At 38.7% G+C, this 25,029-nt stretch overlaps 1 protein-coding gene across 1 annotated transcript in view; it reads right to left on the bottom strand.

Annotated features, from left to right (window-relative positions):
* SLC5A12 (solute carrier family 5 member 12) overlaps positions 1-25,029 on the bottom strand; it is a 152,735-nt gene that overhangs the window by 37,647 nt on the left and 90,059 nt on the right. The window lies entirely within an intron of this gene.

The raw sequence follows: 25,029 nt of genomic DNA, 5'->3' as shown, positions 1-25,029 counted from the left end.
TGGCTGTGTAGTGACACTTTAAGCGTAATGTGCAGGCAAAATACAATATTCTGCTATATAGTCCTTTTCGTTAATTTTTTTTTATGCAAACCACTCACTAGACAAGCTACGTGATAGACACTGAGACACTGATTGGTATTGAGAGATATTGTCTCCCTGGTACTTAATAATTCTTGTGTCTATTGGTGGCCATCATTTACCAAACTTACATCGACTAATCACATTATTTGGCAATGGTGTATCTAGGGGGTTAGAGCTAAAGCAGCAACCAGGCCTGGTCATTTGGCACACTGGCAAACACGGCACACTTAAAGTGTGGCCAGATGCTGGATATACCCTGCTGCTTATTATTATTTATTGTTTTATATAGCGCCATCATATTCCATAGTGCTATACAATGGGTAGACAGGACATGACAAGTAGTGTATAACATAACAGTTCGACAACAGGCGAGGAGGGCCCTGCTCAAACTATCTAACAATCTAGACTTATAACTTCCCCCTATTGTGATAGCACTACGCAGGGGCATATTTGGCACCTGGAGCGGATCCTGTATATGGCACCCCCCCCCATAATGTTGGCAAGAATATTTATTTCACACATTTGTAAACTGTATGTCAACTGAAGAAAAAATAGAAATCTGAAAAAATGAGTTAACAGATATGGTACAGCATAACTCCTTTTACTATATACTGAGCCAGACATTGATGGTAGTGCAGCTTAACCCCCATCACTATATGGTAAGCCTGACTTTGACGTGGTAGGCCTCTGCCCCTAAAATAGCCTGCCTGTGCCACAGCTGCCCCTAAAACAGCCTGCCTGTTGCACCCCTGCCCCTAAAACAGCCTGGTTGTATCACTTCTGCCCCTAAAACAGCCTTGTTGTGCCATGTCTGTCCCTGAAGCAGCCTGGCTGTGCCATCTCTGCCCCTGAAACAGCCTGCCAGTGCCAACTCTGCCCCTGACGAAGCCAGCCTGTGCCAACTCTACCCCTGAAGCACCCTGCTTGTGCCACCTTTGCCCCTGAAGCAACCTGCTTGTCCCATTTCTGCCCCCCTAGACAGCCTTTCTGCCCCCCTAAAACAGCCTGCATCTGCCCCTAAAACAGCCTGCTTGTGCCACCTCTGCCCCTGAAGCACCCTGCTTGTGCCACCTCTGCCCCTGAAGCATCCTGCCTGTGCCACCGCTGCCCCTCAAACAGCCTCCCCATGCCGCAGCTGCCCCTAAATCAGCCTGCCTGTGCCACAGTTTCCCCTAAAACAGTCTGCCTGTTGCACATCTGCCCCTAAAACAGCCTGGTTGTGCCACCTCTGCCCCTGAATCACCCTGCTTGTGCCACCTCTGCCCCTGAAACACCCTGCGTGTGCCACCTCTGCCCCTGAAGTACCCTGCCTGTGCCACCCCTGCCCCTCTAAACAGCCTGTCTGTCCCATTTTTGTCACCCCTGAAGCAGCCTACCTGTGCCACCTCTGCCCCTCTAAACAGCCTGCCTGTCCCATTTCTGGACCGCCCCCTCTAGCTCTCCTTTAGGTACGCTACTGGCACTACTGTATCTGATGGGGCTCTATAAATCTATAAAAGATTTTGTGGAGTATAAGGTAACAGGTTTATACAGAGCTTTCATTATAGAACAGTATATCCAGTAGACATTTAGATGTTGTGACGTGATGTACAACATTTAGCAGACATTAAGCCAGGAGGTCTTTGTCGTGAAGATGGAAAGAAGAACTTTGCTGGACCAAGCTGAGATGAGTCCTTGCGGCCCAGGAGCAAACTTGGTGTCTGTCATTTCCTGCCAAGCATAATGGCACCGAGTATATTGCCACCGACTTTGCACAGAACTCGAAATGGTCCTCTAAGCAATATGACACCAGGTTCAAATAGCAAGTTCAGTACTTGGGGTAATAATTGTCAGGTTATAACGTAACAATTATCACCTTGTGGTTGAACTATGAGCTTAGAACTGTTAACCACAAATGGACAAATCCCTCATTTAGGTCTGCGTTGAACCTAAGGCAAATTCTCGGAATTTATTCAGTCTGGTCACTGTGAATAAATACCACAAAACCAATAATATTGTAATAACATGCAGAGTAGATGTCATTATTTCGGCCAATTTCATTTGTAAACAAAATACCTTCCTACAATTTACATGATGTACGCAATGAAGAAGAGCCTCTACGTACCAACTTGCCTTCCAATGACGTTTTTTTTTTTTTTAACTATTTGAACATATATTTTAGTCAGAACCATTTGGCCTGCATAGTGTGTCCATTTTTCCAAATGTAGTGAGTTGCGCCTTAATCAGTCCTTGATAATTTCTTCAGGTGTTAGCCCCTACCACTTCTGATGGGATGATATTCACTCTCTCAGTAAAGAAAATCCTCCTTACATTACCTTATACTATAATAGTAAAATAATAGTAGTTAATACTTGTGGAAAAACAAGCTGATTCTTTTAAGTTCTCTGGTTATTCATTCCTCTGACATTTAGAGGTTAAAATAGACAGCATTTATTGAAAAAGAGCAAATATTATAAAACGTTCTGGGTTTTTCAAAACTGGAGACATTTTCAGTTTTTATAATCTGCTTTGTAGACTTTATATACTGGAAGGGTGTTTAGCAATCCCATCACAAAAACCACATGTCGCTGGATAAAATGCAGAAAAACATGGAAAAAGTAGGTCCTTTCAGTCTGAGATCTAAAAATATCCAGTGTGGTGAAGAATGACGAACCAGCTACCGTCTCAGTAGTTACAGATGCTTAGTGAATATGTCAGTCAGATACTCCTGTGAATAGTCCAAATATTTTTTCAGACACTTCAGTTTTTCAGTTTCCAAGCTAGATGTAATCTATACCATGTAGCTTTTATACAGAATTATTTTTTTAAGGTCTTAGGACTGGAGACAATAACCTGGAAAACATAGCGGTTCATTTATAAGAGATTAAGTAATGACGCAGGAAAAAAAATTGTGTAACAAATACCTTGCATGTAGTTAACCAGTAAACGTAAAAGGGTCTGACGTTGATACCTTTGATATCTTAAGTAAACTGTGGACTCCTTCAGAAATAGTTGGTTTATTCTCAGTTCGTTGAGGGACAAAAATGCTCTACTTAAAGGTGTTTTTTGGCCTACTCTAAAGAATATCACAATTTTGTAATATAACTCTAGGAAAAATATATATGGGGGGCACTAATACGTTCCACCACTAAATCATGCCACTGAAAAAAGTAAATAAATATATATATAAATAAGATGCCAAAAATATCAGAGCCATGATACCTTTTTATTGGATTAAGATAATGCTTAAAAGACTTGCTTTCAAACGTTTCCTCTCTTCCTCTGGTATTGCTTCAGACCTGAGAAAGAAAGCAAAACTCCACCAGTTTACAAACAAACAAATACCTACACTGTTCTTACACACACCTGCCCATACATAATGCCTTTACACAAACCTGTCCATAAACACACATATAGACATACAAAGCCCTTTCACACAACTGCCTATACACACTACCTTTACACATACCTGCCCATACACACTGCCTTGACACATACCTGCCCATAAACACACACATACACTTCCATTACACACGACTGCCCATACATGCTGCCTTTACACACACCTGCCCATAAACACACACATACACTTCCATTACACACGACTGCCCACACACACAACCTTTACACACATATACATACATACACTGTCCTTACACATGTCTAACCACACACACATACACAAACACTGCCCTTACACAGACCTGACCATAAACACACATGTACACATACACTGCCCTTACACACACCTGTCTATACAAAAATACATATATACACACACACACTGCATTTACACACACATATACACATATACACACCAGCTTTACACACACATATACACATATACACACCAGCTTACACATACACACAAATACCTACACTGCTTTTACACACACCTGCCCACACACACATACACTGCCCTTACACACACCAGCTCACAAACACACACACATACACACACACACACACTGCCCTTGCACCCCTTTCTCCCCATCGTTTACCTTTATCATCTTCCATCATCTTTTATCCAGTTGTGGGGGCCCACTGAGCAGGGCTGGCTGGGGAAATCACAATCTTCCTTCTTCCTTGGCGGGGCCCTGAAGACTGGCCCAGGGGTGGCAGCCTCTCTGTTCACGCCCTCCCCTATAGATACGCTACTGTTCAAGAGCTTTGTGGTGAATTACATTGCTGGGAGCAACGTGATTCATCACGGGGCCTCCAGAACGCAGTGCCTTTTGGCAACTGCCCAGTGTGTCCATACGTTTAGATGATACTGTGCCATTTTGCCCTGTACCTGAGGGGTCTCCAAATTTGGTGGGGGGAGGTAAAACTGTGGGGGGCCCTGTTGCAACGCCTATGCTGGCAGAGATCCATAGGAACTGTAGACTGGGGTAGTTGTGGCTAATCTTCACTACCCCAGCTCTTGTAACCTAAAGTTCCTGTGTTGCGTAGGCACATGCTGCTCTGTAGCTACTACTGCCGTGGTAATATAATTTTCCCTGTTAATGGGTAACTAACATTTGCCTTTCACCAAAAAACCCCTCTCCTGAGCCAACAAAGGTAGGCAATGGGGAGGAGGTAAGGCGGTAAGGTTGAAGAGGGGAATGGTAGGGAAGATATTTTGCCGCCCGCCCTGGAAAAAATCCTGTGAACACCCATGGTGTCAACATTGCCACAGGTGTAAGGTTTGCATGTTAGTACCCAAAGGAGAAGCTCAGACCTATGCCCATCTTGCTAGCAGCTTCACTATATGGAGTAATTTCCATCTACTCCCTGCCAACTTACCCTCCTACGCTTAGTTACCTTAAGGGTACTTCAGAATATCCCTACCTCCTCATCAGACTAGACCCACCTCCATGCAGGCCACCCCTATTCATAGCCTTTCTCCCAGAAGAGGGAGCGCTCTCAGTGACCCACCCTGCATACCTCCCAGACGTAGAGTTCAGCAGAACAATGGAGTAGAGTTGCGAAATTGGGACTGTCCCAAACAAATTGTGACTATCCCAAACAAAGTGGGACGATAGGGGGGGCATGAGTGTGAGAAGCTGCCAGGTATGCATTTGACACATTGAAGTGGTGCAGGGAAACATATTTTCGTTGCCGGCAATTCGGCAAAGGATAGTTCTGGCACATTTAAAGTGATTCTTTTTAGTCCATTCCTGCAACACATGCTCCACATACACATAAATTCAATAAAGGTAACCATGTCCTATAAAATACATAGAATACATGCTCAAACCATACAAGAGCAATCATTTCTTGAAGGGCTGCAATAAATACCTCATGTGTGAGGCAGTTTTTGTATTAGGATCTAAACACAAAAATATGTTATTATTTTAGCAAAGACTATAGATATATAGATATATAACATTAAATATCACGCCTCATATTCTTTATAAATCAAATCTTTGCAGAATAGGATTCCACATGCCAAGTTATGAAGAATTACTGGATCTTCCAGCTTTAAACACAAACAACGTGTGCTCTGAATCTAAAATGTCTGGAACAAAGAATGCCTATGTGAGTATTATTCAAGGCCATCAATAAATTCAAGCCAAAGGATTTTTCAGAATCCATGTGCTTTCTGTTTAGCATTTTTATAAGGATCTGTGTTCATTCATACTTTGGCATTCATAGTAGTGTATTTTCTCTCTCTCTCTCTCGTCATTTTCATTAGTCACCCAAAGGGTTAAACAAAATTGATGCTAACAGCAAACAACTGTCTCAGCCTATACAATTTCGGCGAGAGTTATGTTTAACTTGCTTTTAGATGCAAAGGTGAATGTTCTGTGTCATTTCAGATTCAGAATGTGAAATCCATTTTCTATGAAGATTTGTTCCACATGTTACTGAAACAGAAATGATGTCATTGCACAATACCGCTTTGGTTTTGGAATTCCATAGGTGGTTGAACCACAGTACTATGTGGGTTGGACCTGCAGAGCAGATGACCGTTGACTTGGAAGAACTGCTTTAATAAGAGTTATAGCCAAAGTATCAGAATGGGAACACTAGGGTAAATGTATTATGTAATTGCTTAAACCTTAGTAGTCCTGAGATTTTAGTTATTCTACCTAAAATGTAGAGGAAGGATAAAATTGTGGAACTACTGTAGGCTAAGAAGGAACAGAGTCAGCATTTGCTCTGAAAAAAACCTTGTCTTATAATCGAGCAAATACGGTATATATATATAGATAGGCCAATGTCCTGCTCAGTCAAGGTCCTAACATACTATGTCTATACTATGAGCTCCTGGAAATGAAGTCATATTCTGGCACTCAGTCAGTGTGTTGGGCCTTAGGAAGCACAGCCTAATAGTATGTTTGGGGGGGAGGTGTTTGTCCTAGGAGCCTGTGTAGGCCTCCTTTATACTAGTGTCTCCACTACTGCACGGTCAAGTGACCTCACGGAAGTAGATGTATTGCGACCAAGCAGGTCTAAACCCCCAAAAATTACTTGTGTTTTGGAACCTTTTATTTAACTATAAAAGTAATTAACACATATTTCTTATTGATTTGCTGTTATACTGCAGGTTTTCCATAGCTCTCCCTCCCAGCCTTCGACATGGACACAGTTACACCTATTTACGGGCTCATTTTAGTGCTTCACAAGATCATAAGAATCACCAGCAACGTAATATCAGTAAGTTATAAGCAATCATAACCCCGAATAACCCTTTTAATAAAAATAAATAATAATAAAATAGTGAAATTAACTGTTGCCCATTTTTTCTATTACTGAAAGTAGCCAAAATGTCGTAAAAGAGATTAATTCAAAACAGTAAAAGAGGGTTCTTGCTTCGTGAAAGCCAATACTAAACCAAAGCCTATATTGACAAGAAGGAGAACAAGGCACCTCAGGCAGATCTTGTGAAATGTAAAATAATGAGGACAAGGATACAGGGAAACGCTGCCAACATAGAACTCAAGGGCTTCTTCAAGTCAACTAGCAGCTTTGGCCAATCATATCACAATTAGCCACTTCAAACCTTATTAAACCAAATATTTTATGTACTGGTCCAGGGAACCTAGCAGTGCTCAAGCTATAATCTGTACTTGGCTTTTACAGAAGAAAAATATCCACTACAAACAGAGGTAAATGGAAAAGTTTCATAACCACAGTCTTGGTGAATGTTTAAATTTTTGCTAAAATATTTGTCTTTGTCCTGAAGTATGATGGATCAAGTTTGGATAGTTTTTCCAAAACCCTAAATCAGAATTACGACCTACTTTTTTTCCCCTCAAGGTTCGTAAACTATGTTTGATTTACTAAGAAATACAAATCACTTGGGCTGATTTATATATTTTGGATACTAAACCATATTCTTCATCATAAAAATACAGATTTTTTTTAATTAAAAAAATCCTAATTTAAATGCGAATTCTAAAATTAATATTAAAAAGTATAAACAAAAAAAAAAAAAAAAAAAATACAAAACTCTTATCTATCTCCATAACCTTCTTTCTTCTATTGAACTTGTGGTAACACTCCCCCGCCGCCTGTGAACCTCTTCCTTGTATGCCTGGTATGACTGTTAATAGTTGAAATGTACAACTTGGAAATCGCTTATCGTTGGGATTACTTATTAGTAGATGAATTATTCTATCAACCCATTATGTTTCAACATTGTGAATCGATTGAATGTCTGTTATTTGTCTAAATTTATTTTTTTATGGAAAATATTTCTAATAAAGATTGATATATGAAAAAAAAAAAGTATAAACAATTGACCATTACAAAAGAGTAGTAAAATCTATTTAGAAGTTGTATTATCTGGCCAAATTAGTTACGGTACTTATTAGTTACACTATTTTTACAGTTTATTTTTTAGTATGCTTTTAAAAACAGTTTGCTTTATTGTACAGATGTATTGCCAATATCAATAACAAGACCCTCTTTGTATGCCCCACCTTCTATAAATGTAAATGTCATTGTCATCAGTAAAACTCAAGCAGGGTCGGAATGTCAATCACAAAATGGGCCCTGGCACTTTAAGGCCATTGGCCGCCTAATGAGGCAGGTACAGCCGATGAATGGATACGTGAGTCTGCACGATACATTTGCCGACATGCCAGATGGCCAGTTTGGGCCTGAACTCAAGTCAAGAGCCTCAAAGACGTACCAGGTTCAAGGTGCATGGATTTGGTGTGACGGACTAGCAGTGATACCCTGGAATATCTGTAAATAATGAAGGGTCCAGCTGGGCCTCATACCAGAACTTGCTTGGTTCCTTTTCTTTACAGTGTTCCCCCTAACAAACAGTTACAAGAAATCTGTGGTAAAATGCTCAACAAAAATTACACATCTGCATATATTGCAGTTAACAGAATAAATATGATGTATTTTCCCCTGCCCTTCTCTTAGAAGGCACCCCCCCCATGTCAAGAGAGCTTGGTTCTACTGTCCTACTTGCCCTATGATTAATTAATGGCCCTATGGATGGGCCAAGGCGTGCTTAGCGTCTGTTAGCCTCGAAAGTTAAAAAAATCTAGGAATGCCTTTATTTTCATAGTTTGAATTAATGATGTTGATATTACTGTACAATATATTTTCTCTTTTCCATAACTCGTTGTTTGTTCATTCATTGCCAATACACATTTCACAATCATTGAAGCTTGCGTCTGTTTAGTCCAACTAAGTAGAAATATGGTACTGACTGGCCATCTGGCACACCAGGCAAATGCCCGGTGGGCTGCTGGCCATCAGCACCACACGCTAACCCGATCAGCCACTCCAATGTCAGATCAGGTACTGCAGCGGTGACTGAATATGCTGGAGAGCATTAAAACATAGCGTGCAGACGCGACTATCCAGATGTTGGCGATACTTACATCATCAGACAGCTGCTGGCCAAGGGCCCCTGTCATCACCTGTTGAGTCCTGTACCACTGACGAAAACTGGGCAAATAGTAAAAATTTGTTGCCCCCCCCTTCTGCATTAACTCCCGCAGGAACTAAGACGGTTGAGGAAGTGGAGAGAAACTAAAAGCTCCTACCCACAGATGTGGCTCAGCAACAGCAATGCTTTTTCTAGGGTATTCTACAATGCAGAAAGATCTTCTTTCCATCATTTATCAGATATGAGCAGCAGCTTTTGCTAGCTCTACCATGGACTCGTTCCTTATACTATGTCTATCGCTTCATGATATGTGCAAAAATTCCCAAATATCCATATTGTTTATAATAAATATGAAACTTCAAAGCATTCTTTGTCAGCTAAATTAGGTGTTAATAAACCACAAGGGATTTCTATGTTAATCTTCACTCTTTTTTTTTGTTGTATTGTCAAGCTGCCATGTTCTGTAAAAAAGAGATATGCACCACTTGAAAGTAGACCAGGACCTCCAGCAAATGCTATTCTGGAATTACACAAGGGTAATCCGAGGAGGTGTTTGTGAACTCCTACAACAGAGGCTGCCAAAGTCTAGCTTCGCATTGACTTACTGATAACACGGAACAGATAGAATTGTGTATCGTGTGTTTTTGTTATAAGATGGGGTTGCCATAGTAGCAGGAAGTGAGTTATTCCCTTGAAAGAGACGGTGTCACATTCAAGGCACTTGGCCAAATTGGATGTATAGTCTCAACTGTGTGAATCCCAGACACGCTTTGACAAGGAATGCATTGCAAAATAATCGGGACACGTTTATGGTTTTATGTGCAGCAGGATAAGGCAATAAAGACGTTCAGTTCTAAGCAATGCTAAGCCTCTTTAACAGACGCCATCATAAACCTTACAAAAGTGCACCTGTAATGGCAAAAAATTGCATTGATTAATGTTATAGGCATTTATACAAGTACATTTGTAGGTTTTGCACAAGTCCCATTCCTGTGTTCTTTTAGAACGCCTCCTTTGAAAACCAGATCCTTTGGCTTTAGTTATTTCTTTGATGACATAACCAGAAATGATTGGATGGGAATAGTTAACACCAGAGCTGAATTGGTAGATGCGTGATACAATTACAGCTTTTTAGGTATTTTTTCTTTACTTAGGTAAATAAATCATCATGGCCTAGCATTCAAGATAATGAAAAGTGTGTTCTCTTACACTTTCTCATTAACCAACCGTTGTGATGTCAACAGTAGTGTTTCTGAGGATTACCATCATACCTCTAAAATCCAGTCGAGGTAAGTAAGTTATTCTAATGTATTTTGCAGCTCAGTGACTGGGCTCACAGTCAGCATAAGCTGTATTTCAGCCCAGTCTCTTATCCTGTAGGCCAGAAAACTCAAACAGGCGGTCAGTCTAATACCAGAACAACACAATAGATCAGTGCCATCAAGGTCTTTCTTAACGTAATCTTCACTGACATCAGTTTTATATTCACCGGTACATTCAGGAGCTAAGTAAGTCCCTTGGGTAGTTAAAGGGAAGTTAAAAGGAATGTATTATGAAAAAAATGCTTTCTAGATATACTTCTTCTGCACCTGGAGCTTGAGTTTTTCCAGACAGCGATGTCATAAATGCATCACAACTCAACCCTACTTGGCCACAAATACAAGATATGAGGAAGTTTCCACATCACTTCCACAGGCATCTATGTCCCCGGAGGAGGTTTCAGGAAAAGTTGCAAACTATACATGAATACTTCCCCAGCTGTAGACAACATGTACACCTATATCCATTAAGGTCAAGTCCACCAGGACAAGTCTAGTGAGACAATCCACATTTGATGACATCAACCAGTGGGCTCCAGGACCTCCTAAGCTCAAGACCTCTTGCTACGTGCCTAAAGGGTAATGAATCAATGCTATGCAAGATTACTTGCTATGTTATTTTTTTTAGATATCCACAGATAAAGGAATTCTGAATACGATCATATATACACATATGTATCATATATATACAGAGACAGGCTGGTCATTTTCAAACTGATGAACAAGTCCTGAAAGGTCCACTATTATAGTGAATATTATGAATTATGAATATTTCCTTCATAAAGGAAACATAGGATCAAGTATTTGAGTTACGAGTTACTTTCACTTCTTCTGCCATGGAAATGGTTAGTAAATGAGTAGGGTTGCGTGTAACAGATAAATTAATGTCTAGACATTAGAATCTTTTTCACACTGGGAAGTGTATAAATCCTTTAAAAGACATCAATGGTTTCATATTAATATATATAAATATGCTTACCGAGGAGTTTTGCGGTTAGTGTTGCTATAGGATATAAGCCAATTGGCATTTTTGCTATTGGTAAATTTCCTTACTAGTAGCACTGGGGTTTCTCCCAAAGATAACTGTAGAGTTCTAGTTACACAAATGTTTAAAAGTATTTTTTTTAAAATGCTGTGAACATTTTTTTCTTTTGCAAGGATCTTAAATAAATAAATAAATACATGAAATATTAAAAAAAATATTCTGGGGAAATGCCACCAAACACATATTAATATATTTATACATATCCATTTACACTGGTAACTGCAGTCCAGTTTTTAAAACTTGACCACAATAGTCAAGGAAGACAATAAGCCGAAAACAATAATACCTGGGAAGTCTCTGGTTTATCCATAAAAGCTCATACAGCCGTTTCCTCTGGATGTGACTCCATCTTAATATATTTGCTGCTCTGTTCTAGAATTATAACTTTCCAAAACCTACACTGCCTGAAAACCTTTTTGTTTTAAAACGATCCACTAATGATGTCATTACTTTGTATTTTTACCCACTCTACAACATCAACACATTACATGTCTTGGTCCAATTAAAACAAATCAAAGTGGTATAATAGAAGAATGCTAGATCAGTTACATAATCCTGAAAACTGCAGCTATTTAGTCCTTAAAGTAAAATACATTTTAAAGAAGATGTTTCTTTTTTTAAAATATATAATTATATTAAAAAATAAATATCTATTGTTTTCTACGATATTCTCTCTTTACAGTCTTTATACAACACTATTTTGGTAACACAAGACCATCGGCCATTTTTGAATTTTCAAGAATCAATATACATATAAAGAGTACTACAAAGTATATACATCAACTCACTGAGGGGTTATATTTCCTGAGAAAACTGAGAAAAAAAAACTTCATAGAAATATACATTCTTAGTATGATCATACAGAGCTTTAGTAAACTAAATTAGTTGGCCCACAGCTCGATGAAGCACAGTGTTAAAATGCCACTTTCTAGCCTACTCTGCAACACTGCACAACAGATTACAAATTAAGTGGACCTTATCACGGAGCTCTTAATGGTTACTAAAAAAGAGAACAGATAGCACTCTTAGCTTTTCTAGGAAAAGCAGAGAAACTGTCATTCCAAGCTAACCACTCAAAGGTGTAGATGTTGCAGAGGTTAATGTGTCATTTTAGGTCAGTGATATTTTGAGTCCTCATCTCAAATTATCAGGGTTCATATATACAGTATTTTCCTTCAAGTGGTCAGCTAGAAGCCGTGCAGAAGGTCTGTGGTTCCACTCTAATCCCCACTTAAATGATAGTAGTACCGATTCACTTCTTTCTCCAAATACTAACTTTTAGACTAACCAGTTTGAAAAATCGAAGTTTATATCAAACTCTCATATCCAGAATCCGCTGGAAGTTTAGGCCAGAATATAACCTGAAACTAATATCCCCCTGGGGTCCGAGGTTTTACAAACGCTCTTCACGGAACTGATGATTAAGTGTCTATCAAGGTATAAAACACATCAATTGTAACCCATTAGATGTGCTTATGAATCAAGAAAGGGACAGCTGAGTCTTCGCTCCTTCGGCAAGTGAAATTTTCACACAGCTGTTTTTGTAGAGCATTCTAAGTACGAGGTGTTACGTTTACATACATAACTAATTACACCACAGAGGAATTTCTACCATGTTTAACTCTATATCTAGACATACAAATGTAAATAGAATTACATGTGCGGCTTTCTAGGTGCCGACCACAGTGTCAATTAAAATCCAGAACTCAATGTATCTTTATTTATTTGTTTTGTGGTCTCAAATCTAGAAATCGTAATATACATTACATGTAATGATATATTTTACTATTTAACCAAATGGATATTTTAACTTGTAAGCCCATTATTAAGGTACTTTATATATTTACTTTATATCTCTCTCATTTTAAACAATCAGGCCATTCTACAAGAACCAACACAAAACTCAAACATTTATTATAAAAAAGATGGGATTTGTTTATATCGATACTTGCCGATGAAGACTTAGACAAATTGTAATGGTGACCTCAGAAAGGTTCAGTCTTCACTGGTTATGAAAAGAAGATGCTACAAATACTCCAATTAACTTAATTTCAACCAAAAACATTTCACGTAACCGTGAAGCAGAAGGGTATTTTTGTTAATAAAAACACAGTAACTAGACCTTGGAGGATCATGAAGGGAGACTTTTTTTTTTTTTCTTGGAACTCAAAAAGAAAATAATAATTTGTACTCAAAGTATACAGTGTCCAGCTGACATACCTATAGCTTGTCATGTAAAAAAAAATATTAAATACTAAAAAAAAAAACACAAAATGAGTGAAATGTATTAAAAAAACAATAGATTCTTGGAAAATTATTCTAGCCATACAAGCTGTAGGTGCTAGGATATATTAATGATTTATTGCTTTATAGTAGCCAACTTAACAGTATTATAAAACATTCGCATTTTCTACACTACAACCACTAAAGCCTCTTAAATTGTACTGCCAAAATAAGGTCATGTTTATTACATTTTCAGAAGTAAATGTTTATTAATATATTGCAGTTTTATTTACACAAAAAGGTTGCAAGTAATCCAACTCTTGGGGGATCCAGGACATAGCAGGCTCCAAAATGTCTTTTCTACGAGCCTAGAATGTGTCTGCGTTAAAGCTTTCTAATGATCTATGGACAGATTCCACTTTTTCACTTTATCTTATTTCCGTATGGTTTTCAAAGAAATCCCAATAAGGTTTTTTATAAGAGGAATTCTCGCATTGTTGGGAATGTCTGCAATGTTTAAAAGATCATTTGTAAATTTTATATATATAAATAATGATTGTTATCACATTAATTACCAGTAATTCCTCAGTATTTATTTAGGAATTTTATTTTAGCAACAAAATAGTAAAATAGTTGCCAGGCTTACACATTTGTTGTACGCAGAGGAAACTCAATACATAGTTGCTAGGGGTCCTTGACTGTGGGATAGTCTACTGGGTCTTATTCTCACATCTGTTCTATCCCCACCAAGAGTCACGAGGACAATGCCGACATGGAGTTGTATGTTCTAGCAGTCAGCTGTCCTTACAAGCATTCAGTTGCCTTGACCATAGTCAACTGTACATTCAGAATAAGAAAATCAGGCAGTAGGCTTTGAGGAGGGGGTCTCAAGTGGGCAGAACATGACAGGGCATCAAGATGTCCCCAGATAACTATAGCTGGGCAGACAAAAAACTTGACCACATAACTTATTTAACCACTTTCGCCCATTAACTACATTGTTGAAGTCATCTTTGTAATAAGTACATTTAATATCATTACAGAAAGTTTGCTTCCTGCATGGGTTCTTTTATTACTTAATAAAAAAAAAATAATAATTGTCATCTCGGCTATTCATTAACTAAGTGTTGCTGATAGAACGTCTCTCTTCGCTAACGTTTGGCTCTCCGTTTCATAACGTGTTAGGCATATGTCCCTGCAGGAAGAAATCAATATTGGCAAGTTGAAACGGAACCACAAAACCACAAATACATTTTCACAATGAGTTTTGCGTATGGTTCAGCTGGACGCTCAAGTTTAATGGCTTTCTTCTGAATCCTGGGCCAAGGTGAATTGATCTATTGTGTATGCGAAAATCCTTGTTGACAGATATTGGACTTATATCACGCTCAACTGTGGGTAAAATACAGTAACCTAACTTTTAATAATATTTAAGCTTTTGGAGGTAGAAACTTGAAGAAAAGGCAACATGAAACCTTCAAAGCACTGTTATTTCTCTTTCTGCATGTTTTAACCTATTTCACGGAATTTGCATCCATTGAGTCTTCTGTGTGACTCCTAACGTTTTATGGTACCTGGCATATCTACATGGTAGGGAATGGCCAACATAATACCGTAGCCCTGCTAAATGAGGACAGATGAACAGGTTGTAGGATAGACCCAATCTATTCTAGGCCAGGTTATATAATACAGCATAGAAAAATAAGTGAATTAGCTGGTGCCTGTGAGTGCCAGAGATAGGATCTACTTCAAAAACAGTGTAAATATCGTTCAAACATGAGTTTATATAGTTAAATCTTTTTTCACATTTTCCATGCTTCTAACTTGTTTTTTTTCCTACTAGTCTGTTTTGTTCAAAAAGGTACCCAGTTCTTCCTTATAAGCGCTAATAAAATGTAGGTATCAAGATATCAAGAGATATCAAGGTATCATGGCTACCCTGGGCAATGGATCTCATTTGTTTACAGTAAACATAATTTCACTTCCTGAAAGAGAGCTCCTATGCTCAATTATCGATGTCCTATTCATAATCTTATTGATTAATAGGTGATTTTTTTAGGGATCTATCTTCTAGTGAAGGAGGTAGCCATCAGAAGTACCGTATGTGCTCAATTATAAGACGACCCTGATTATAAGACGACCCCCCAAAATCTGAATATTAACTTATGAAATAAAGAAAAAGCCTGAATATAAGACGACCCTGTAGGAAAAAAGTTATCCAGTAAATGTTAGTTCATGTAAACTATGTGAACAATTGTTTGTTAATAAAAGCTATGATTGAGAAAAATATTTTGTTTTTATTTCCCTTTTTTTTTTCAACCTGCCCCCCCAGTTATGCACATCTGCCCCCAGGCTTGCCACTCTGTCCCAGAAATGCCTTATACCCCATATATGCCACTGTGCCCCATGATATGCCTTTTAACCCTCTAAATGCCACTGTGCCCCATGATACGCCTTTTAACCCTCTATATGCCACTGTGCCCCATGATATGCCTTTTGACCCCATATGTGCCACTCTGCCTCCAGAAATGCCTTATACCCCTCTGGCACTTCACTTAAATGCCTTATACCACTCTGGCATTTAGGGGGTTAAAAGGCATATTATGGGGCAGAGTGGCATATAGGGAGGTAAAAGGCATTTCAGGAGGCAGAGTGGCATTAAAGGGGTTAAAAGGCATTTCACAGAGCACTCTGGCTCCAGAAATGCCTTACACCCCCCATTTAACACTCCCCCTCCCTCCTCCAAACTTACCGGTGCTTCTGAGTTGGGGGATACCACAGGAGGATCCAGGACCCCTGCATCTGAGCCCCCGGTGCTTAGTCCGGGCAGCATGTAGAGCTCCACGCGAATCGTGTAGAGCTCTACACGCTGCCCGGACTAAGCACTGGGGACTCAGAAGCACCGGTAAGTTGGAGGGGGGGGCATAACACAGGAGGATGCAGGTCCCCTGCATCGCTGCGGGGGATCTGGATCTTAGTCTCATAATCAGACCTATAAGACGACCCTGATTATAAGACGAGGGAAAAAACCTCGTCTTATAATCGAGCAAATACGGTATTCTGCCTTTGTAGGTGGCAGCATGAAACAGGGAACCAGTGCTGTCCGCATTCTAGTCTCTAAGGTTTTAATGTTAAAATGTTTTCCTTCTGCTGGGTCTACTCTGGCCTTTGATCTTTGACCAGCCGCTAGATCCTGTACTTTTTGTTCTACATCACACGTCCAAAGAAATTCATATTCCGTTTCATGATGGTGAACAGACCTTTGCACTCCTTGTTCATTTGATCCATCACCTGGATATTGTGTACTCTGTCGGCATTTGAGTTTCCCAACATCTACTTATAAGTTTAATCTTCAAAAGGTATCGTTTTTTTTCTAACAATGCCGTAATGTGGGGGAAACATATAATGGACTAAACGAAATATTATTTTCATGAGTCTGCTATAGTAAAAGTATATTTTTTTAGGTTTATATTAACTTTAAATATTACATACCTATTGAAATCATCAAATCAATATATGACGGGTCTGTTTTTACCTTCTAAGCAATGTTTCCATGACCTCTCACAAACTGCTTTCGCCAAAATATGCTACTGTGTGGATCTGTTTTTATAATGTTTGTTTTTATACAGAGTTCAATCTATTACACAGATTTCATGTCATCAGTAAATATTAACAGTGTTTGCTGCTATTCTCAATAGAAAACACATGTTATTGTGTGATTTATATTTTTAAGCTGCAAGTAATATCTGGTGAGTTGCATTCACGGTGGTCGAGATGAACTCTGTGTGATTTCTCTAGTCTAGGGTAAAACTAGCATTTTATAATTTCTTGGGGTAGAGAATGGAAGACGCATAGATATTGTTAACTGTAAATTTCCCATTTTTAAGCTAAGATACTAGTTGCCCTTGGGGAAACCCACTGTGTCACAACATAGCCTAACAGCTCGCATGTGTCCCAATAACAGAACAATGGCTAGAAGAAGACCAACACCAGTCATTTTTCCAGAACGTACAAGTATTTTTGTCTTTGACAAAAACAGTTTCCACAACAGACAAAGATGCCAGGGGAAAGGAGGTTACCGAAGTGGTGGAAGGAATCAGATTGAGTTCCTCGGTGTCAATCTCTTAATCTGTTTAACCTATTTCTAGTGTGTTCTTCTGCTACATTGTTAGTTAAAAACTAATGTCTCAAATTTGTAAAATATATTTTGGAGTCCCTAGAAGAGCCACATTTATACAAGTTTCCACCTCTTTTAACTCATCTTGCCTATTCCTGATAATGGATATGTCTTTGTATAATGCCTGTCTTACAGTTCTTCACATTTGTCTTACCCCATTTACAACAAACTGATCCTTATTGGCGCCCAGTCCTTAACGGGCTGTCTGGAACAAAGGGCACATGTCAGGTGGGTCACTGGCCAACACCACCCCATTCTCACCCAATCCGAAGCTCTAGCAGCAGATTGAGTGCTGCAGAGGATATGACCGGTCATACTCTACTACTCTACAACGCAACATGCAGCAGAGCATATCCAGCCATCGGCTGCACCATAGGCCGCCTCGTCATCTTAAGTACGGCCCGATTGACACCAAGTTTTACTTCTCAATCAAAACATTTAAATTGTTTCTTATTAACTAACTATTCTGTGAACCATTTCCTCTACACTGAGGTTCATTTTTAAAGAAAATACATTGCAGACACTGTCTGAAATTTTTGAGTATAATGTAAAATTTGGCATTCGTTCGACGCCAATCCCTCATGAAAACATGAAAAAATGCAATGCTTTTTAATGGCATGAAAAAAATCATTTATGCACTAAAATCACTTTTTTATGTCCAAAATTATTTAATCATTTCAATTCAATTCAATTCGTAAACATTGGCATAAACTTTTTTTATCTCCAAAGATTATTTACAAACCAGAATCTGCTTCTTGATGTTGCAGTCCAAACAGACGGGATTGGCCAAAACTAAAGATATATAGGGGGCATATGTGAGTTTGCATATACCTGGGAAATTGTTTATTGTTGGTATTACGTTAATATCACAGTTTGTCACACCAAAAGTCAGTTTTATGAAAACTATAGAAAAGATGAGTTTGACCAAGAAGTCACTAGACTCGTTTGGCTTGACGACTTGTGATGATTCGATTTTGTCAGTCGAGTATATTTGGTTTATATCCATACAGGGGCTGGAATTGGACACACTAATATACTTCACACTTTACAATCCTTTGTATGCTGGCTAGCAGTTTAACACTAATTACTCTGCTACCAGTACCAGACTGGCACAATGAAATCCACACTGGAACTTTAAGGCCAGCAGCCAATAAAATATACTGCATATGGCTGCATCCTACAATTTGGGGGCACGTTGCCACCTTCTAGATAAGCGCTTGTGCAGGGGAAGGTTAATGGTGTTGGTCATTAGCCCACCAAGCATTTGTCCAGTGTGCCCAAAGGCTACTGTTTTGCCATAGTTTTGGTTTCTGAAATATATAACCAGAAACTCGAGTTAGGATATAATCCACCTCTAAGAAATAAACAATGTTTGTTGAATCCTTACAACATATATTAATGTCTAACTACTTTATTTTAATTCTGCTTCCCACTTTGTATATTTGAATCTCTAAAAGTAATATCATACACAGAGGTAGAGTACATAACTCAAGGCCCCTAATATATGCACATAATTGAAATGTTTGTCTACTACATTTTCAATGTAGAATGACCTTGTGCGCTTATAACACATCATTAAATTCTTCACTTGGCCCATTCCTTTTCATTTTCCATCGTCTCCTTTCCTTGTGTTTAAAAGACATTTTCTCGGATTACATACAGTTTAAGCCTCCCATCACTTCACATACAGTATAATAAAAATAAAATACGATCTTGAGTATTGTGCCTTTTTTCCATTCCTTAATACTTCTGGTTAGTGAACATTTGGATACATTTCCTATACATTTAAACCAGAATATTGTTTCTCCCTATCCAAGTCCATCTCTTTTTCCATATTGGCGCGACTTCCTTCTTAAGCATACTGCTATTTTATTTAATCATGGTTTTATTTGTTTTAAAGGTTTAGGTAGTCCTGGTTGTTGGAGAACCATCAGTCTCACAACCCAGTGGCTAACAAAGGATTGTAGGAGCTGTAGAGTAAGATGGAGGTCTGTAGCTTGCTGTCTTCTACTGCATGTTTCTACTGCATTCACAAAAAAAGGATCACAGGGAAGTGAGGTGTAGCATGTCCAAATAATATTTGACAGTCAAGATAAATGCATAGACAGATGTATCTTATGTTCACAAAAGGAAATCACAAATGTATCTGAGGAAGTCACGTCGATGTTGAAGACACAATTATTGAAAACTGTTCAGATCTGTTAGATGTTCCTTCATTCCAAAGCACAGGACACTGTACATTCCATTTATTGGTTTAAAAGTAAGAGGCTTTCTAAAGTTTACATTTGGTGTTTATTAGATAGGAATACGTTGATTATAATGACTACTTGGTATCTGTCATCACTTGCTCTTATGTGGCACCTTTCCACTTTTTACGCTTCTATAGTTCAAGAAGGATAAGGCAGTGATCCCAGGACCATCAGGCCTAAAGCGCTAGGTCCAGTGGAAAAGCAGTTTCTCCTGTAAACTCCCCATAAGTGTAGTGCAGAAAATGTACTGGATCGGGGTGGATTGTGCAAGCTGTACAATTGATTTAATACATTTCATTGTTTTACTGGAGCTGCCGAAGAATATTTTTTCTTTCTTTTTTTTATGTAATAATTGATGTTTTTGAAATACTGTGTCTGAATTGGGTTTAAGACAGCTGCACGTTTACGCTACCAACAAAACTTCTGGTTTGTAGACAACACAATATATTGTTAAAATTGGTGACAAATTAGGCAGGGGGTTGTACATCATTCGTTCTTGAAATACTGTTCCTGAATTGGGTTTAAGATAGTTGCACATTTCCTCTACCAACAAAACCTCTTTATTTTGGACAACATAAATAATACATGGGTAAAATTAATGACAAATCAGCCAGGGCACAGAAAGGTGCACATAGTGTGTTTCAGTTCTTGAAATATAAAAAGAGAGCAAAACAAAGAGAGATAGAGAGTTATTACACAATTAATGGGTCAAGTTCAATCCCATAAAACCCCTTTCAAATCTATTGTTGCTGTCTACAATTGCAGATTTATGTTAGGTAAGTAATTTGCCACTTTTTCAGAGTTTCCTAGAAGGGAAAAGGTTAAAATCGAGGTTCTTGGAAGCAGTAAAACATGATATATGACACGTCACTGGCCAGACTGTTATTTAGTATCCAACTGTGTATGATATTACTTTTAGAGATTTTGAGTGAAATTGGAACCAGAAGTCATTTTGATGTCGTCATATTGATTGATTTTTTTAAATCATTTTGTAAAGATAGATGCATTTAAAACGGATTATTTGAGACAGGAGTAACCATTGCAGTAGGCTGTAGATCATGGTGGAGAAGAACTGGTTCCCCCTGATTTGACTGAATTACTGCTTCTTCACTTGCATGGCTAATGATCTCAAATTTCAGCGGTGGTCGAGCTACAAGGGGTGGTCTTTGTCCTTCTGGAAAAAGGATTTGCTACTTAAAAGACCAGTTACAAGACAAAGGTGTGAGCCTTTTCGTGAAAATAAGATATAGGAGAGTCTGCTCCCTTCGCAAATACTTAAAGATGTGAACTATGAGATATTACAGAGACTCACTCACCCTGATGTAACCCATAAATACCTTCACAACTACAAAGAGTTTGACAAGTATGCCCTAGCTGTATGTAAAATGCATTGTTCAGGACATTGAAGAATGTAGAGGATAAGAAGCACTTACATGAAATCGATCAACCTCTCCACCACAACAAGAAAGCATGCTGAACCCACCACTGACTGCATTGGCATTGAGTCCTGTATGTTGCGAGGTGCAGCCTTCATGGATGCGCCTGGGTGCCGTGTGTTCTCCAGGTAAGTGATGCACCTGGCCATCCACGTGATGTAAGAGAAGACATGATTCATTAGACCAGGCCACCTTCTTCCATTGCTCTGTGGTCCAGTTCTTATCCACACATGCCCATTGTAGGCGCTTTCGGCAGTGGACAGGGGTCAGCATGGGCACCCTAATTGGTCTACACACTCTGTGTTCTGACGCCTTTCTATCAAAAGCAATTTCAGCAATTTGAGCTGCAGCAGCTCGTCTGTTGGATTTGACCACACGGGCCAGCCTTCGCCCCACATGCATTAATAAGCCTTGGCAGCCCATAACCCTGTCGCTGGTTCAATGCTTTTCATTCCTTGGACCACTTTTGGACCAGGTACTGCAGACTGGGAACACCCCACAAGAGCTGCAGTTTTGGAGATGCTCCGACACAGTTGTCTAGCCATCACAAATTGGCCCTTGTGAAAGTCACCTGTTATTCCATTCACCTGCCAGTGGTCATAATGTTATGGCTGATCAGTAGGAATTGTATTTTATGTTGTTGCTTATCCTCTCTATTGCTGTCACAGCCAAAGTTAGACAATGTCAATGGAACAAGCTAAATGGAATTTGGAACAATCTACTATTCATCAAAAGAAGAAGATAAAATATTGCTACCAAACGTTAAACCGAACTAAAAAAAAAAAAGTATGGTGAACCAGAGCCAACGTAACCCCCCAGACTTACAAAATACTAACATACGGACTTGCTTTGTTGTCAATCGGCACTCGTTTTACTTCATACTGTGAGTGCAATATATGCTTTTAATAATGGATACAATTTATCGGTGTACACTATGAATATGTTTCTGTTTTGTTACATGGTACATGGAAATACATGCAACATCATTGTGTATATGGGATTAGTGAATAAATAATAATGTATTTTTCTCTTACATCTATGATGATCATGTTTGTTGGATCTATACCTCCTACAAAGTTCAGATGGAGCTTGTTGAAAAACCACAATTTATTTTCTACAAATGTTGTACGTTGAAAGAGATGACTTCTTAAAAATAATCCTGCAGTAAAATGTTTTAATCGGTTGATCTGGCAATTCTATTTTTCACATAGGCAGATACTGATTTTTTCCTGGTGTTTTTGTGTGAATTCCTTCTCCGCGCTACTATCTCTAGCAAATGTTGGCTGTAGAACTGACAGCAGAGGGCTCCCATGCAGTTAGCTTGAGTGGTTAAAGGCTACAGGGCTTATGAGATAATAAAGTAACGTCTGTAGGACAAGTCAGCCTGGAGACGTTAGCCTTTAAAAAAAGTTTGCACTAAACTTCTCAGAGGAAGAAGGGTTGGGTGTGGGAAACCCTGTATACTAAAATAAAATGTCACTTTGAGCAAAAAAAGAATAGACAAATGTTTACATTTAGAAATATATCTCTTCTTTTATAAAACTAGAAATGCGAGGTTTTGGTAAGTTTTGGTAAGTTTTGGCATTAAGTTTACCTATAATGTCTAGATTCTACGAGATAGTAGGTCTTCATCTTCTTGCGTCATATCCGTGCTAATACGGTATTACGGAAGGTTAGACAGATGGTGGGGAGGTTCAAACATAATAATGATAATAAATAAATAATGCTCATAAAAAAAAAATGTTAACCCCTTGAAGTTCCTAGATTTAAAGGAAGGGGAGGGAATGGCCAATGCGGTTGATATAATTTGGATATAGGGTTGGGGTGAAAAGAAAGAGAAGTGTTAAGCGCGGAAAAGTCAACAGACAGAGCTATGGAGGAAGAGGAAGAACATGTTGGATTGGAAACTAGACTTGTACTTTCAGATTAAAATAAACTTAATTTTAAAGCATTTATTGTGCATTCGTATGAAACGCCTAAAACAAGGAGGGACCCCCAATAAAAAAAAAAAATTATTAAAATTCTGAATATTAGCTATCCATTTTTTTTTTCAAATCATTTTTATGGATTTTTTTTGTTTGTTTGTTTGTTCTTTTTAGATTTTTTTTCTAATGTAAACGCAGTATCTGTGTAATCAAACTTATGAACCAACTTTACTTGAAATTTTCCGTTAAATTTATGCAAATAAACATGGAGAAATTTTGATTTATAACAGAGAAGAGTTTTTTAGTCTGAAGTCAGAATTCATCTTTGAGCAGCTGTATCTATAATATAAATACAGCTGTTTTGTGCTAAAAAGAAACCTTATTGTGTAGACAAAAAAAAATGCATCTGGGTCATTGCAGGGGGTTTGCGGCTAAGACACAGACCGGTAAATTCTATAACATCGTCAAAAAAAAAAAAACCTTGCCAAGGTTCGGTTTGCTATGGCAGATGAAAGTCTTTACTAAAGCAGGAAAAACGTTAGATTTACCGCCGTGCTGACACATCCAATGCGTTTGCCGTTCTCTCATTAAACCTCTCATATAACCTATGCTGAATGGAAAATTTTCTGTCAAGGATCTAAAAGATCTAAAATGTCTAAAAAGTAGAACCCTCATTAGCAGCCAGAGGTGCACTTTAGAACCATAAAACACTTTCTAGCACAGTAACCCCTGCATCTCCTGCAAAAAATAAAAGCAAAGCCCCTACCGGCGGGTTATTCTTACCGGCAGCCCTAAAAAAACTAAAGGGGTCCCCCGGATGCTCAATTTACCAGGGGGTCGCTTGGCATCAGGCGCTCTACCCTATTCTGCCATCTCATGTGATATTAGAGCAGGGTACATCGAGAGTGTGGGCAGTGGGGCCCAGGTTCCCTGATCTCTCATGTCCTCTTGGTTCTTGCAGGGTTTGGGGCCAAGAGGGCAACTTTCCAGGGATTACAGCATGGTGTCCCCTTTCCAAGGATTTTGACTTGGTGGCCCTTTCTAGACTTTGGGGCCCATTGGCCCTTTTCCAGACTTTGAGGCCTAGTGGCCCTATTGCAAGTAACCATTGGAGGAGCCTGAGGTGGGATGAGTCAGGGGAGCTTTTTGTTTGTATCGGGCCCCAAGATTTTTAATGATGGCCTTGTATGTGACAATTTTTACAAAAACTATCACTCCAAGTCAAAATTCAAGCATTGATTCTGTATGCTAAGTATGGAATTGGCTGGTAGCTGGCAAACTGTAACCTGGTATGTATTGCCTAATAGCATATGGTAAAAGCATGTTTTATTTATGTTTATTTATTTATTTTTATTATTATTACTATCTTTTATTTATATAGCGCCAACAGTTTACGCAGCACTTAATACAATCCATATATTCAAGGGGTATGACAAGACGAGAATTGACAGACTAAGACAAACCGATACATTAGGTGGAGAGAGCCCGGCTCGCAAGCTTACAATCTTGAGGAATCAATACTGCCCATTTTTTGTAATTAAGTCTAAAATATCGAAAGTAAAAAAATGACAAATATAATTCTCATGATCCACATATGAAATCCCAAACAAGCCAGCAGATGGGATTTTGTATTTGTTTAACAAATGATACAGCTGCGGAGCTCTTCCACAATAACTTAATGGCACGGAGAAAACGATATGTAGTAATATTTACTGGCAAATAAGATATTGTTGTGGTTTTTTTTATCCCTACTGGA

The sequence above is a fragment of the Spea bombifrons genome, chromosome 10 (genome assembly GCF_027358695.1).
Source record: "Spea bombifrons isolate aSpeBom1 chromosome 10, aSpeBom1.2.pri, whole genome shotgun sequence".
Classification (NCBI taxonomy): Eukaryota; Metazoa; Chordata; class Amphibia; order Anura; family Pelobatidae; genus Spea; species Spea bombifrons.
The sequence above is the reverse complement of the archived record's forward strand: the minus strand, read 5'-3'. Positions and strand labels throughout refer to the sequence as shown.